Below are 8,535 nucleotides of genomic sequence, written 5' to 3'. Positions count from 1 at the left end.
GAGTCTACCAAGAATGAGTTCATTTTCTAGAAATCCATTACTATAAGTGACATATCTGTTTATGTGAAACCGTATAAAAAATATAAGAAAGTCCTCCACAACTGTCTCATATGTATGATTCCACAAATAGAAGATTTGTTGTTAAGAATCTGCCTACAAGTTATCTGTTTCAAATAGATAACCAGCAAGAGTGGACTATTTGATTGTGAAATAGAGGCGTAATGATATGTACTGTCTGATCTGTCTACTTGATTGGGATGAGTAGACTTTCTATATTTAGCCGTAAGGGTGCCTTCCTTATTGATCCAAGAGGATCGTAATACGAGTTTGATTTCGATAAAAAAAACTATTATTAACAACCCGCAACAGAGATTATTCGCCAAGAATGGTCTTATTTGAATATATGTAATCATTGGTGCAATGTGTGCTATGAGAATTATTTATGGATTATCTTTTCCAATTTCACAAGTATGAATCTGTGAGGATTTCCCTTTCGAGGAAATAGATGCATAAAAAGCTATGCAGGCAGTTAATGAAAAATAGAATTAACAGGGGAAATCCGCCAAGAAATCATTCACTATTAGATCAATATTCTAGTAATACATCTATGAGATCTCATCAGTAGAAGTTGTTTGTATGCTAGGCTTAGTGTAACAGCCTAATTTTCAATGGTGTTGGAAACAGTGATTCGAGATCTCTAAATCCGACGAGTGAGTCCGAAAAATTTTATTAATCATTATTTATGAGTTAAGTGTGACTTTAGAAATATTTTTGAATTAGTGAATTTTATTTTTAAAAGAATTATTAAGTTAATTAGTTTCGAAAATGGGGTATCTAGACCTCGATTTTATAAATCGAGCCATAAATATTTTTATAAATATTTAAGAAGTGTCATTGAGTTAGTATGAAAGTTTCATTAGGAAATTTTAACGTTTGGATAGTTAATTAATTAAAAAGGACTAAAAAAGCGCATTCTCGGGACTCCATTCCTGTAAATCAGACTCGTAAATATTTACGAAGCTAATTGTATAGTTAATTAGGTATTGGTTCAGTTAATTTGCTTGAATTAAAAGTAATTAGGTATAAGGACTAAATTGCATATAGAGTAAAAGTTGAATTATAGATTAAAGAAAAATTAAAGGGACCAAAGAAGGAATTATGCCATTACTTAAAGTTGAGGGGACATAAGTTAGATATTTATAAGTTTATTATATATATTATTATATATATTATAAATGTTTAAGTATATATATTATACTATATTATACTATATTATATTATATTATATTATATTATAAAAACAAATAAAGAAAGAAACAGAATAGAAAACCAAACGAAAAAGAAAGAAAAAGAAAAAGAGAAAGACGAAAGGAAGCCACAACGTTAGGGATTTCTTGGGTTCAAAGTTTAATTGGTTAGTCAATTTAATTCTTTTCTTGTAATTTTTGTGTTTTAAAGATTTTTGCAATTAGGTTCAACTATCTAATTCATTAATTTTTTATTTTATGGGTAACTTTGGAAGTTACCATTGATGAGTAGTGGATGTTTATGATGAATTAACATGGATTTGAAGCTTTAATTTTGTTATTTGATGATTTTATTAAGTAATTTTGATAGATATTGATTTTAGGACCAAATTGTGAAAAAAGTTAAGAATTAGGGTTTGGTATTGAAATTATGAACATTAATGGCTGTATAGTGGCCTAAAATAATTAGGTAAATTGTCAATTGAGAAAAATTAGCTCAATTGATAGGATAACTGATAAGGGACTAAATTATAAAAACTATAAAATTTAGGGTAAATATGTAATTTTAAAAATTAAAGGGTATAAATTGTAAAGTGAATCAGAATTGAATTAGATGCTAATGAATGAAAAATTTTATATTATAGATCAAGAATCTGAAGACAAACGTGAAAAAGGAGAAATTAGCCTAATAGTCCCTAAATTACTACAACTTCCACAAATTACCCCAGGTAAGTTCGTATAGTTAAATCTTAATGTTTACGTGTTAAATTGATGAATGGTAATATACATTTATTTATATTTATTGTTAAAAATAAATTATTATTGAAACTATGAAATTGAATTGAAATGATCGAGAAGAATGGAACGCTGGATTGAGTACAATCGTTTAGTGCAAAGGATGAATTGACAGATAAGATCATGGTTGGACCATGGAAATGTTTAAATATAAGACCATAGCTAGGCTATGACATTTTAATAAAAAGACCATAACTGGGTTATGGCACTACAAATGTAAGACCATGGCAAGGCCATGGCAATGTATGTGTAAGACCATAGTTGAACCATGGCACAAAGAAAACGATGTACTCATATCCATAAGTCATTCTCCGACTTGGAAAGACTTGGTTAGAGATTTGGAAAAAATATGTATATTTATGATTATGAATAGTTACTGAAATAAATATATGCGAAATTTATGAAAATGATGGTACATGAAATATAAATTGTTGTAATTATTATTTAATGTGTATGATAAGTGGAATGAGATGAGCATTTCATATTATGATACTGAGTTGAATTCTTGAGGATTTGTGATTATTGAATTAAAATGAATATTGGTTGAAATTGAAAAGTGATTTTAAACCCTATTAACTGTATCGGGTTAAGTTGGATACAATTGGCATGCCATAGGATTGAAAGTGTTCAGGGATTACTTCGACTTTGAGTCGATGAGACACTGGGTGTCAAATTGTTACTTCGGATAAATTCGATGAGATACTAGGTACCAAATTACTTCGGCATAGCCGATGAGACATTAGGTGTCAAACTATTATTTCGAATTATCCGATGAAGCACTGGGTGCCAAACTGGTGTGTTTTGGTTGGATCAGTGTATCCGTCCGAGTTCGAGTCGTGTTAATAGGGGTAAATGAATAATAAAGTTTTATAATTGATATTGAAATGGTATGATATAAGAAGTGAAAGTGAAATAGTGAATTGAAAATAAAATTTGAAATATATTGCAAATTTATGAAATATATGAGTTATATACTCAAGAAATGACTATGGAATGGAAATTGCAATTGTATAATGAAATGTGAAACAAATTGTGAAAAGCCATTTAAGATAACAAATTAATGAGAATTGGATGTATTATGAGTGATCTGTAAATATTTGTGAATTAATATTGAAAAACTTATGATTATTATCGGTATATACTTAAAATACTTGGAAATGATATTTACATGATATATTGAAACATGACATGGAAATGGTATTTACTTAATATATATTAAAAAGTGACATGTAAATATGTGATTATCTTTGTTTATGTTGATACAAGGAAAGCATGTATATAGTAACATGTCGAGAAAATAAGTTTATCAATATTAAATTTATATGTAAGATTTGTAAGTACGCTAACTATTGTTGTTGCTTGATGTATAGGCAATTGCCAAACTATTAGCTGAATAATAATTTGTTTATTTATTTGATGCATTGAAATGGTAAGTATTTAAATGAGAATAAGTCAGTGTTCATGAAGGAATGGTAAAGTTTAAATTATGCAATTTCTTATGGAACGATTTATTCTGTGTCCAATTAGAATAAGGCTTGGTTAAATGCATTAATTTGTAACCGTGGCTGAATGATATGCATATAACTTGTATGATATGCATATGGAATAAGTGTGGAAGAATTAAAGTTATAATTTTTTTTTACTAAGCTTGAGGATATAAGTCTATGTGTGATATTATGGATTAGTTCACCTTGTGAATTAGTGAGAATAGTTTATGAGAATTACGGTAACAATATTGGATTATTTTTGAAATGTAAAGTTTTATAATTGAAATAAATTAGTATGATTAAAGACTATACGGGCTTACTAAGCAATCATTGCTTACATATTTGTTTAATTTATTTACCTTATAGGTTATCGAAAGCTCGAACGGGTTGGAAGCTTATCGGAGCTATATCACACTATCCATTGGTTTTATTGGTAATTATAGGTGACTAGATTCTGGTTATAATGGCATGTATAGGTTATTTTGACTAAAGGTTAGTCTATAGATGTTTTATTAAAATTAGTCATGTATTTGGCTTATGTTTGGTATTGTGGTGTTTACATGATTGCCTTAAAATGTTGATATGATTGAATGATGAGAGGTAAAGCAGTAGTCGAATAAATATAAAAGGGTGCATAAAATAATATTGGTTATTTGTGAACATATAGGTATAATGATAGTTGGTTCCAAGATTATTTAGTAAAAATTTACACATACGTGTTTGAATAAATTAGGTAGAGTGCCTATGAAGGTACATTGGTTAGGTACTTAGAATGTCTATTTTAACATGTTTAGAGTGTGTTTAATTGAGTTTTAAATTGGTTGAATAAATGGTTTTGAGTTGCTTGATGTGTAAGATTGCAAGGAATGGTAACCTTAATGTTTAAGGCTCATATTGAGCTCACACAGCCAGACACACGGGCGTGTGACTGGACCATGTGTCCCCTGGTATTTAAAATTTTCAAAACTAAATGTCGGGAATTTATACACGGGTAGATACACGGGTGTATGTCTCAGCTGTATGAGGCACACGACCTAGCATATGGGCGTATGGCCGGCCGTGCGACCTAATTCAGAGAGTTACACGGGGTAGGACACGGTTTGAGACACAAGTGTGTCCCAAGACCACACAGGCATGTCCCAAATTGACATGGGCATGTGTGCCCTGTTTTTAGGAAAAATTTTGAAAATTTCACGAAAAAATTCCTAGAGCGTTCAAATTGGTCCCTATTTGTTTCTAATACGTATTTTGGGCCTCGAGAGCTCATGAAAGGCACAAAGTGGTTATTTTTGATGTTCATGTTAGTTGGTTGTGTAATGTACGTATTTGATCTGAAATGTTCGGTAATGCTCCATAACCCTGTTCCGTTGGCGGATAAGGGTTAGAGGGTGTTACACTTAGTATAACCAATTATGAAATCTTCCACTTTCAAGTCGTCAACAACATATCAACTACAATCAAATATGATGGATTATTCTTCAGTTTGCAAGAATAAATAAGTGATGGTAACACTAAAGGAAATTTGTCAAGTTTAGTAGATTAGTGTATATGATGTAATTAATAGGACAATGAGATTGGCGTACTGTCCTAATACAAGCAAAACAATCATGAAGCCCCAGTCACGAAGTGCAAACGTGTTAGTGTTGTGTCAATAAGGTATGCAAACTCATTAAATTCCTTAGAACTTACTTGTGTTATTATGTATTGCAGGTAAATAGGGGATTTTGAGAGTTCGAGAAGGGACTAGGCCATAGTTTATCATGCAACGATAGAATTGTTTCTTAGTTGTAATATGCATATAATGGGGCGACCCAGATGTAGAGTCTCAGGGTCTTTTTTGTAAATGAAATTTAGTGGTCAAAATACAAATTTTCAATACTAAGTTAAAGTCTAACTTTAATAAGTTAAATAAGTTAAAGTTCAATATAAATTTACAAATTTTTAGAGTCTCAGGGTCTTTAACTTTAATAAGTTAAAGTTTACTTTGGTGACATTGTTGTATATTAAATTAAAGTTTTATCATCAACATAGATTTTTGAAAATTTTGAATTTACTTAGTTGTTGTATCAAATATATTCTTTGACTTCTTTCTTTTATTATTATGGATCATAATATTGAAAGTATCAATTAAATTTTAAATTGGTATGTAACATTGTATAGTCTAGACCCGGTGGTTGGTTCGAGTAAGGGGTGTTACAATTTCCCCTTACTACCTCTTTTTTCCTCCCTTCTTAATCTCTCTTTTTCATATTTTCAATTCATTTTTCTTTTTAAAAAACCCAAAAATATAGATATGTAAGAAAATTTCGTGCTTTCAACTTTTTTTCACCAAAACTCACTGCCTCTAACCCTTTGGGTTCTTGATATGTTATTTCTCATTGACTACTCTCTTTAATCCCTAATTTTGAAATCCTATATTTTTTTGGATCATATTCTTCAAAAATTTTAGTTTATTATTTTATTATTTTCATTTTATGATGAAATTTTTACTTTTGAGAACTACCTTTTTCATTATTTTTTTTGCCAAGACTATTTTTAAAATAAATATTTTGAAGGTATTCAGAAAATGACTAGAACAACTATACAATTGGGCTATTGAATGGTTATTTTAGGACTTTATTGGTTGTCCCGCAAAGCTTAAAATGTATAAAGTTATCCCCACGTAAAATAATTTCAACCCTCAATTTGAAAAAGAGTGAAAAAGAAAGGAAAAAGAATAAGAGAAGGAAAATAAAGAAATAAAAGGAAAAAAGGGAAAGGAAAGTTAAAAGAATTAAAGAAAAAGAAATAATTTCACTGGAAAGAAAATTTATAGGGATCAGTTATAGAATTTGACCTAAAATATCATCTAAAGTATAATATTAATGTGCCACATCATCTTGTCATTATACTCTTAATGGGAGTTAATAACTGAGTGATATAACATAATATGCCAATAATGTTAGTGATCATATAGTAATGTTTTAAAGTTCAATGATCAAAATATAATTTTAGTCAAAATAAATGACCAAACTTGTAGTTTACCCTTTGAAAAAAGTTGAGAGATAACACATCGAACATGTTTGATTATAGGTATTTGGGGAAAACAAAAGGTACAAAGGCAAATGAAAGAAGATTATGTACTGAAGGGATAAAAGTCTTACCTTACATCATTTATATCTTAGGTCAAGTTAAAGCTTTTCGAGAAGTTAAGTATATGTATACTTACATTCTAAGCATACATTTGACTATTGGAATGTAAAATTATTGAAATGTAATATTACTTATCGCGTTACTTGGTACAATAGTAGATCTTGGCATTTTAATCTAATGATCAATTTAAAAACAGTTTGTCTATATTATAATTATGGCATATTATCATGGTTTATCAATATAAAAACATATATACAATTACTTCACTAACATAAATAAAAAACTTATAAAATCATAAATTTCAATAATTTATAGATCAAAGTACAAGGAAACAGAATAAATGAAATGCATAGCTTACCTAAAATTTCAAGCAATTTTCTTTAAAAAATTATTTTAAAAAATATTCAAGAATTGAATATGAAGTCTTTATTTCATCACTCTTTCTTTTAATGTTTACAACCAAGTTGTTTGTAAAAAAAAACTCATCGTCCATCTTCTTATGTAGTCTTGTTTTGACAATTTTTGTAACTAAAAATAATCGCTCACTAGTTGTAAACACTAGAAGAGTTAAAACAAGTGTAATCAATTCGCCAAGTAGATAACGCACTTTTTATTTTCTCATCTTTGTCAAAACAAGGCACATTTGTGACATGCAGATCAATTCTTTATAGTTTCACATCATTATACGTGTCACACTCAAGATGTTTCAATTGAAATCTCATATTCAACTTCTCTTGCTTAGTAAAACCAAAAGGATAATATTTTTCAACAAAAGTAAAAATATCATTAATATTGAAAGATTTATACTCTTTATTTGGATCCAAAGCAAAGTTAACTTCCGAAGATCCATTTCTTGAATGTTAAACCTATCATTTAGCTCTTGCAACTAAAAATCATTTACTTCATTGATTATGTCAAAATGATAATTGTGCATGAAGTAACTTGATTTTGTTGGTGTTGTCAACGTTTACCTTTAAAATACCGTGCATTCAAATCAAGAACACTCAAATCACGCTTTTCAAAAAATAACAACACATCTTTAAGTAAACTAGTCTAATCGTTTTATCTTAAATTTTAAATCAACAATTTTATACTTAGAAACCAAATGCTTAGCATTTAAAATGTCTCAAGATTTTTGTCAAAAAGCTTGACATACCATATCAGTAATGCCCATGACCTCTTCGTCAAATGCAAAAAAAAAATGAACTCAAATGACTAAATCAGTTTGGATGCAACACTAGCATCCTCTTGTTGAGAATAAGTGGATCCTTCAACTTTAATATATTGATGTATCAAACATTGTTATAAGATTGGGTATATAATGAAAATGAGAACCCCAACAAGCATCTTTAGCTCACTTTAAAGTGCCAACTTGGTTTGCATCTTTTCTATAATTAAAAACTTATTAATAGCTAACATATCTACAATTTTAGCTTCTTAAGCAACTTGTTTGCAGGAGGCATTAGCAAAATTTATAATGAAACTCAAATTATTGGAAAACTCATGAACATAATGTACCTCTCTAGTTGAAACAACAAAAGCAAATTGTAGGTAATGGTTTAAACAATGCATAATTTAAGCAGAAGGACAATCACTGAAGAATAACGCTTGCAGTCCTTTACATTCCCTGCATAAATTACTAGCCCTATTGTAACTTTCACAATCAGGACAATGACAAGAAAGAATAACATGTGTTTCATTCTTAAGATTTAAAGTTGATGTATCTTTAACATAAGATCAAAGAAAAATTCCCTCATAGATCCATCCCTATCAACAAAATCTAAAAACAAGAGTTATTTATCCTTTTTCCGATTCAATTAGGAGCTTCATCAATAATGATGCAAAAATTTGAATCTCCGATGTCTTAACTATTC

The sequence above is a fragment of the Gossypium hirsutum genome, chromosome A03 (genome assembly GCF_007990345.1).
Source record: "Gossypium hirsutum isolate 1008001.06 chromosome A03, Gossypium_hirsutum_v2.1, whole genome shotgun sequence".
Classification (NCBI taxonomy): domain Eukaryota; kingdom Viridiplantae; phylum Streptophyta; class Magnoliopsida; order Malvales; family Malvaceae; genus Gossypium; species Gossypium hirsutum.
Note: the sequence above shows the minus strand (reverse complement) of the source record.